The sequence below is a fragment of the Canis aureus genome, chromosome X (genome assembly GCF_053574225.1).
Source record: "Canis aureus isolate CA01 chromosome X, VMU_Caureus_v.1.0, whole genome shotgun sequence".
NCBI classification, from domain to species: domain Eukaryota; kingdom Metazoa; phylum Chordata; class Mammalia; order Carnivora; family Canidae; genus Canis; species Canis aureus.
In genome coordinates this window covers 77,335,270-77,345,094 of record NC_135649.1, presented here as the reverse complement: position 1 = coordinate 77,345,094, position 9,825 = coordinate 77,335,270, and the positions used below count along the sequence as shown (strand labels likewise).

General features: G+C 40.0%; 1 pseudogene; it reads left to right on the top strand.

The window, feature by feature from the left end:
- Nucleotides 1-1,118: 1,118 nt before the first annotated feature.
- On the top strand, nt 1,119-2,770 carry LOC144308600 (cytochrome b-c1 complex subunit 2, mitochondrial pseudogene; annotated as a pseudogene).
- The last annotated feature ends 7,055 nt before the right edge of the window (nt 2,771-9,825 follow it).

Here is a 9,825-nt window from a genome sequence, read left to right as displayed (position 1 = left end):
GTATACATCATTTACTATTACTGTCTTCAAATAAGCCAAAAAGTAAACAATAAAATACTTCTCAGTTTCAATTTCCAATAGAGTAAACATCAATAGTTATAGCCCACAGAAAATCTACTTAAGAAGCACAAAGAGGTTTGGAGACCAAAAGAAAAAAATATCACTCCTTTGGGATAAAACTACTCTTTTTCCTGAAAAATGGAAATATTGCATGCAGTTGTATTTTTATAAAAATATTTCACTTAAGTATTAGCGAATATACATATTAATTATAAATTTAACCAGTTACTAACTTCTGTATCACCAAGAAACCTGGGAAGTAGATAATTTTGAATTGTCTCACACCAACCTCTTGTAGCAGATTAGCAGAGCTTGTTGGAGAAATAAAATAATCTTGCCAACAAAAGATCCTCAACACAATTTATTAGTAAGCATTACAGATTTGCATTCATGTAGAAGTAGCACAAAAACTTGAATAACATCAGCATAGAATTTCACACACTGTATATAGGAACTTAGAAAAAAGAACGATTTAGAAAGCTGAAACTTTTCTTACCATCTTGAGAGACATATACTTGCACCTCATAAATGTATTCTGTATACCTTGTGAAAACATTCAGAGGTATATATTTATAGTTCCACAGGTCACAAGACCCATGACTTTGCACTGTAAAATTCAAAGGCCAGGCATCTTAGTAAGCCTATTATGTTTCAAGGCAATACTCTAAAGAAGATAGGGTGAAGATAAAATGACCTCCTTCCTCTTTATTGAACAAAGAACATGAAACCATTTTACCCTTACAAATGGAAAACTTGGCCAATTCACCTGCATAGTTGTTCACTTTCTATTTGGAATTAATGTCGCAGTTTTCTAATTATTGTCATTTCCCTATTTATATTGTTCTAGTCTATTCATAACTACTGAAATACCACTCAAGTCCATAGTATAATACAAAGCAAAACAATTAGCAGAATTACAATAGAATAGGTGAGACTAAGATGGCAGCAGAATAGGAGAATTCTATGCTCTCTTGTCCCATCACCACAATTATACAACTCTCAAATCATCCTAAATACCCCTGAAAATGACCTGAAGTCTGACAAAACAAAGCCTACAACTAAAGGGAGAAAAGAGTCCTTCAAGCCGGCGGGTCCTGTGGAGCAGAGCAATCTTGAGCCATGAAGCTGCTAAGGAGAGCCGGGTCCATCTCAAGATTTTATTCCCTGAAAGTTGCTCCCAAAGTGAAAGCCACAGCTGCCCCTGCAGGAGTGCCTTTACATCCTCAGAACCTTGAGTTTACCAAATTACCAAATGGCTTAGTCATTGCTTCTCTGGAAAACTATGCTCCTGCATCAAGAATTGGTTTATTAAAGCAGGCAGTAGATATGAGGACTCCAACCACTTAGGAACCTCTCATTTGCTTCGTCTTGCATCCAGTTTGACTAAAAAAGGAGCTTCATCTTTCAAGATAACCCGTGGAATTGAAGCAGTTGGTGGTAAATTAAGTGTGACTTCAACCAGGGAAAATATGGCCTACACTGTGGAATGCCTGTGGGATGATGTTGATATTCTAATGGAGTTCTGCTCAATGTCACCACATCACCAGAATTTCATCATTGGGACGTGGCTGCCCTTCAGGGATTGACAAAGCTGTGGCTTTTTAGAACCCACAGGCTCGTGTCCTTGAAAATTTGCATGCTGCAGCTTACCAAAATTCCTTGGCTAATTCCCTATATGTCCTGACTACAGGATTGGAAAAGTGACACCAGATGAGTTGCATTACTATGTTCAGAACCATTTCACAAGTGCAAGAATGGCTTTTATTGGACTTGGTGTGAGTCACCCTGTTCTAAAGCAAGTTGTGGAACAGTTTCTCAACATGAGGGGCAGGCTTGGTTTACCTGGTGCAAAGGCCAGATACCGTGGAGGTGAAATCCGAGAGCAGAATGGAGACAGTCTTGTTCATGCAGCTCTTGTAGCAGAAGGTGCTGCTACAGGAAGTACAGAAGCAAATGCATTTAGTGTTCTCCAGTATGTCCTTGGTGCTGGACCACATGTCAAGAGGGACAGCAATCCCACCAGTTCCCTATACCAGGCTGTTGCCAAGGGAGTTCACCAGCCATTTGATGTTTCTGCTTTTAATGCCAGTTACTCTGATTCCGGACTCTTTGGGATTTACACCATCTCACAGGCTGCTGCAGCTGGAGATGTTATCAAGGCTGCCTATAATCAAGTAAAAACAGTTGCTCAAGGAAACCTTTCCAGTGTAGATGTCCAAGTTGCCAAGAACAAGCTGAAAGCTGCCTACCTAATGTCAGTGGAGTCTTCTGAGGGGTTCCTAGATGAAGTCGGGTCCCAGGTGCTGGTTGCTGGGTCATACATGCCGCCAGCCACAGTCCTTCAGCAGATTGATTCCGTAGCTGATACTGATATCGTGAATGCTGCAAAGAAGTTTGTTTCTGGTCAGAAGTCAATGGCAGCAAGTGGAAATTTGGGACATACACCTTTGTTGATGAGTTGTAATACTGAAACACATCTTTCAGGGAAGAGCTGAACGTTTTCTCAACCCAGAGCAGCAAACACATGAAAGTCAAAAATCTCTAATATAACATTTATCTTTTTTTCCCAATGAGATAAAATGTCTTAGAACATAAATACAGGTTTTTGTTCCCAGCTGACTTAAAGTCAATAAAACATTCTGTTTAAATGTTTTTCTTGCATCTTTGCAATTGGCTAATAAAGTATTTATTATATGCGGAAAAAAATAAAGGGAGAAAAGAGGCCACATTCAAGAAGGTAGGAAGTGCAGAGATATGCTTTAGGGGAGAAATAGATCATGGATACTATGGAGGGAACAGAGTTGTAATAAAGGGCAAGAGAGAGAGGAGCTTTCAGGGAAATGTATAAGGAGAATGTTTCCCCAAGCAATTGTCTTGGAAAACAAGAGGGGTTGACGGGATGAGCACTGGGTGTTGTTCTGTATATTGGCAAATTGAACACCAATAAAAAATAAATTTATTATTAAAAAAACAAACACAAAAAAAGAAAGAAAACAAGAGGGGCTGAATTTCATGAGTTTTTCCAAACAGTGAGGCTTAAAAACTGGAGTTTTAAAGGTCAGCAGACCTTGGCAAGAATAAGGCCTCAAGGCGACTGCACTGCTCCTGGATAGAAGAGAGACAAACAGCATGGAGAAAGCTTGGAAACAGTAATGTGAAGAACACCTGGGGCATACACTGGGGAGATTATTGGCTCTTATCAGAATGACTCCAGAAAGACAACAGTCACAGAGACATCTCTCCAGAAACAAAGGAGTTGGCTGGTGCCATTCCCCACCCCCACCTCAACATAAACACAGAACCACTTGCAGGAAGCAGCACAGCTATGACACTTAAAGTCTAACTTGTATACACCAAGCCCCACGTACCTGCACCCTGGTGGGACTGCCCTTCTCAGGGAAGCCTCCCACAGTCCCAGCATGGCAGTCATCTCCCCTAAAAGACCAGAACAAACTCCTTCCCACACAACATTTCCTGACCAGACAGTTCAGCAGGACCTCAGTTCTGATGTTAGTAGTGTCAGGCCTAATTTCACAAGGAAATCCAACCACATCTAGTTAAAATACTCCACATTCAGGCTGGGAACCAAACACTGCATACAGCCGATGAGGGGAGCCTCTGCAGATGACTGGCCTGAAAGATAGTCAAAACACAGCAGTGGAGCACACACAGCACACAACAGAGGTACTCCCTGAAGCACCAGGCTCTGGGCACTATATGACTTTTTTTTCATAAGGCCATTATGTTTAGGAGCAGGAGATATAGCTGTTTTTTCTAATACAGAGAAGAAGGAAGAAACTTAGACAAGATGCCAAGATGGAGAAATTTATACCAAAAGGAAGAATAAGATAAGGGCAAAGCCAAAAAAGATATAAGTAACATGCTTGATGGAGAATTCAAAGCAACAATCATAGGGATACTCACTGAGCTTTAGAAAAGAGTAGAAGACATCACTGAGACCATTGCAACAGATATAAAACAGTTAAAAGAGTATCCATCAGAAGAAGAGTGTAATAAATGACATTGGAAACATGTTGCGTGCAATGAACTGCAGGCTGGAAGAAGAAGAGTAACTAGTTACTGACACAGAAGACAAAATTATGTGAAACAAGCTGAAAACAGAGAGAAAGAATAATGCAACATGAGAATAGATTTAGGGAACTGAGTGACTCTATCAAAAGGAATATTCATATTGTAGGAATCCAGGAAGGAGAAAAGAGAGAAACAGGGGCAAAAATATATTTGATGAAACTTCTCTACTCTGGGGAAGAAAACAGACATCCAGATCCAGGAGGTACATCAAAATCAACACGGGCAGGCTAACACTGAAACATGTAATTAAATTTGAAAAATATACCAATAAAAAGAATCATAAAAGCAGAAAGAAAAAAGAGGTCCCTAGTTACAAGGGAACACTCATGAGGCTAGCTACAGAATTTTTTGACAGAAATTTGGAAAAACAAAAGGAGAGCTATGATATACTCAAAGTGCTGAATAGGAAAAATCTGCAGCCAAGAATATCGTATCCAGCAAGGCTATCATTCAGAATAGAAAAGGAGAATGAGGCAGGGCAAGATGTCAGAGGAGTAGGGGCCTCAACTTACCTGGTCCTACCAACTTACCTAGATAACTTTCAAATCATCCTGAACACCTACGAATTCGACCTGAGATTTAAAGAGAGAACAGCCGGAATGCTACAGAGAGAATGGTTTTCACTTCTAGCCAGGTAGAAAGGCAGAAAAAAATTAAAAAAAAGAATCAAATAGGGGAGGGGCACTGCCAGGAGCCAGGCTAAAGCCAGTCAGGCAAAAGCCTCCAGGACAGGAAAGCCCAGCCCCTGAGAAGTGGGAAATTTAAAAATCCACACTGGATTCTTCCCAGACAGAAAAGTGCTTAGCAGGGAAATCGGGCAGAATTGCAAGAGGAGCAGTGAAGCCTCCAGTTTCCCGGAGTCACTAATAGAGGAAGTGCACCAGGGGAAAGCACACCAAAATCTGAATCTCCATAAAGAGCTGGAGCATGCACCTGGCAAGGCATCTGGGAGAAGCCAATCAGTTAGGTGGGCGGCCCCACACGGAGGTGTGTCTGTGCCTTGCTGCCTTTGGGAGCCACCGCCCTAGGAGCATGATTCCAGCAGCACAGGGCTCCGGATCCCAGGGCACACAAGCAGACAAAATCCATGATCCTGCACTACCCCCAGGACAGGCAGAAGCGGGGAGGGCAAAGGACAGGGATGAATCTCCTGGCACCAGGCACCCCCAAGCTGTGCAGATCAGTGCACCCGCACCTGCCCTGGGAGCATCTAGGCCAGTGTGGACTGGGAGACTGCATTAGTTACTATTGGGGAGCTGACTCCAGACATGGAGATCTGGCCACCGCCATAGTTTTTTTCCTGTGTTTCACCTTGTGCCTGGGAGAGGCAGGGCCACCAGGGAACAAAGGCCTCACAGGAGAAACAGCTTCCACTGAGCTCAGCACCTGGCAGGGGGCCGGGCAGGGCATCTCCCTCCAGGCAAAGACATCTGAGAATCAGCACAGCAGGCCCCTTCCCCCAGAAGACCACCTGGAAGAACAGGAGAAGAGCAAGTTCTTGACCAACCAACACTGGAAAGCTCCAGGGGAAGTCAAGGGATTTGTAGTATATAGAACTAGAGGGTACCCCTCCTTTGTCTTCCCCTTTTTCCAGTACAACTAGTTTTTATATCAGAGTAAAAATCTCCAATATTTTTTCTCTTTTCCAACCTTAACTACAATATTTTACCACCTATTTATTTTTAAGTTTCTTCCTTTTTGATTTTCATATTTCTACAATTACATGTCTTAGATATATTTTCACTTCTAGATTCCCTTCAACATACTCAACTATTTTGAGAGACATACGAGATCTGGTTTTTTTGTTTTGTTTTGTTTTCTGTTTTTTGTTTTCTCTGCCTCATTTTGTTCTACAATGGCAAAAGTTAATACCTTCTAAAACATAACCAGCATGTACTCAGAAACAAGTGGTATACCATGCTGGTTCATTCTATGAGATTATATTCTCTCTTCATCTCCATTCTACCCCCTTCTTTTAACTCATTTATGTTTTGGTGATAAATGTTGGGACTCTCTACAAATATTTATGGTTTATATAAATTTGGGACTGAGCATCTTCTAACATACAAAAGTTAGTACACTCAAGAGGATCACCCTCAAGGACACCTCAGATAGACTACAGTCTCCCTCCGCTACAACTACATCACCACCACCATCTCCCATTACAAATTTTTCTTCTTTTTCTTTTTTCTTTTTTTCTCTTTACTTTTGCTTTGTTCTCTTTTTTTTTTCTTTTTCTTTGGGATTCTTGCCCTTCTATTTTTTACTACTTTGTTTTAAAATTTGTTTTTCACCTTAGGGTCCTTACTTTTATTTCATTCTGATCTTTGTTTTCTTTTCCTGGTGTCTGACCTTGACAGAATCATCAAGGGTGAAATTTACTTAGGTCATGGTTGATATTTTTGACTCAGTCTGCTCATACAACCACTCTGCATGGGACAAAATGACTAGAAGGAAGAACTCACCACACAAGAATCTGAAACAGCACTCCTTGCCACAGAGTTACATAATTTGGATTACAATTTGACGTAAGAAAGCCAATTCAAAAGTACAATTATAAAGCTACTGGTGGCTCTAGAAAAGATCATAGGTTTTCAAAAGACTTCATAACTGCAGAATTTAGATCTAATCAGGCTGAAATAAAAAATTAATTAAATCAAATGCCATCCAAACTGGAGGTCCTAACAATGAGAGCTAATGAGGTGGAAGAAAGAGTGAGTCACATAGAAGACGAGTTGATGGCAAGGAAGGAAGCTGAGGAAAAAAAGAGAAAAACAATTAAAAGATCATGAAGAAAGGTTAAGGGAAATAAATGATAGCCTCAGAAGGAAAAATCTACATATAATTGGGGTTCCAGAGAATGCCAAGAGGCACAGAGGGCCAGAAAGCATATTTGCACAAATCATAGTTGAGAACTTCCCTAATTTGGGGAGGGAAATAGGCACTCAGACCCAGGAGATAGAGAGGTTCTCCCCCCAAATGAATAAAAACCATTCAACACCTCAAAATTTAATAATGACTTACAAATTCCAAGGATAAAGAGAAAATCCTTAAAGCAGCAAGAGACAATAGATTCGTAACTTATATGGGGAGAAATATTTGATTAATAGCAGACCTCTCCACAGAGACCTGGCAGGCCAGAAAGAGCTGGCAGGATATATTCAGGGTCCTAAATGAGAAGAGCATGCAGCCAAGAATACTCTATCCAGCAAGGCTCTCATTCAGAATATAAGGAGAGATAAAGAGCTTCCAAGAGAGGCAGAAACTGAAAGAATATGTGACCACCAAACCGGCTCTGCCAGAAATATTAAGGGGGACTCTGAAAAAGAAAGAGGAAGCCCAAAGAAACAATCCACAAAAACAGGGATAGAATAGGTATTACTATGACACTAAAATTAAATCTTTCAGTATTACTCTGAACATGAATGGGCTTAATGATGAATCAAAAGACACAGGGTTTCGACTGGATAAAAAAGCAATACCCATCTATTTCCTGTCTACAAGAGACTCATTTTACCTAAGGACACCTCCAGCCTGAAAATGAAAGGTTGGAGAAACATTTACCATTCAAATGGTCCTCAAAAGAAAGCAGGGGTAGCAAACCTCATACCAGATAAATTAAAGATTATCACAAAGACTGTAATAAGAGATTAAGAGGGACACCATATCATAATTAAAGGGTCTATCCAAAAAGAAGACCTAACAATCATGAATATTTATGCCCCTAATGTGGGAGCTGCCAAGTATATCAATCAAATAATAAGCAAAGTAAAGAGATATTTAGATAATAATACACTAATAGTAGAAAACTTCAACACGGCACGTTTGGAAATGACAGACATTCTAAGCACATCACCAAAGAAACAATAGCTTTAAATGATTCACTGGACGAGTGGATTTCACAGATACATACAGAACTTTCCAACCAAGCACAACTAAATAAACAGTATTCTCAAGTGCACATGGAACTTTCTCCAGAATAGACCACATACTGGGTCAAAATCAGGTCTCAACCGATACCAAAATATTGGGATTTTCCCCTGCATATTTTCAGACCATAATGCTTTGAAACTAGAATTCAATAACCAGAAGAAATTTGGAAGAAACAAACACGTGGAGGTTAAAGAGCATCTGGCTAAAAGATGAATGGGTAAACCAGGAAATTAGGGAAGAAATAGAAAGATTCATGGAAACTAATGAGAATGAAGATACAACCATTCAAAATATTTAGGATGGGGATCCCTGGGTGGCGCAGCGGTTTAGCGCCTGTCTTTGGCCCGGGGCGCGATCCTGGAGACCGGGGATCGAGTCCTACATCGGGCTCCCGGTGCATGGAGCCTGCTCCTCCCTCTGCCTGTGTCTCTGCCTCTCTCTCTCTCTGTGTGACTATCATAAATAAATAAAAATTTAAAAAAAGAAAGTCTTAAAAAATATTTAGGATACAGCAGAAGCAGTTCTAAGAGGGAAATATATTGCAATGCAAACATCCCTCAAAAAATTGGAAAAATTCAAATATAAAAGCTAACCTTGCACCTAAAGGAACTGGAGAAAGAACAGCAAATAAAACCTACACACACCAGAAGAAGAGAGTTAATAAAGATTCAACCAGAACTCAATGAAATAGAGACAAGAAGAACTGTAGAACAGATCAACAAAACCAGGAGTAGGTTCTTGGAAAGAATTAATAACACACATAAAGTGTTAGCCAGTCTTATTAAAAATAAAAAGACTAAAATTAATAAAATCACAAATGAAAGAAGAGAAGTTACAACCAATACCAAGGAAATACAATTTTTAAAACATATTATGAGCAGTTATATGCCAACACATTACGCAATCGAGAAGTGGATGCACTTCTGAAAAACCACAAATTACCAAAACTGGAACAGGAATCAACACAAAACTGCAACAGGTCAATAACCAGGGAGGAAATTGAAGCAGTCATTCAAATCCTCCCAAGAGGCAAAGTCCAGAGCCAGATGGCTTCCCAGGGTAATTCTATCAAACGTTTAAAGAATAAACAATACCTATTCCACTAAAGCTGTTCCAAAGGACAGAAAGGGATGGAATACTTCCAAATTCTCTATGAGGCCAGCATCACCTCAATTGCAAAACCAGACAAATAACCCACCAAAAAGGAATATTATATACCAATACCCCTGATGAACAGAGATGCAAAAATTCTCAACAAGTTACTAGCCATTAGGATCCAACATTACATTAAGAAAATTATTCACCATGACCACATGGGATTTATCCCTGAGATGCAAGGTTGGTTCAAATTTGTAAAACAATCAATGTGATAGATCACATCAACAAGAGAAAAAACAAGAACCATATGATCCTCTCAATAGATGCAGAGAAAGCATTTGACAAAATACAGCATTCATTCCATATAAAAACTCTTCAGAGTATAGGGATAGAGGAAACATTCCTCAGCATCTTAAAAGCCATCTATGAAAATCCCATGACAAATATCATTCTCAATGGGGAAAAACTGAGAGCCTTTCTCCTAAGATCAGGAACACGACAGAGATGGCCACTCTCACCACTGCTATTCAACATAATACTAGAAGTCCTAGCCTCAGCAATCAAACAACAAAAAGAAATAAAAGGCACTCAAATTGGAAAAGAAGTCAAACTCTCCCTCTTTGCAGATGACATGATACTCTA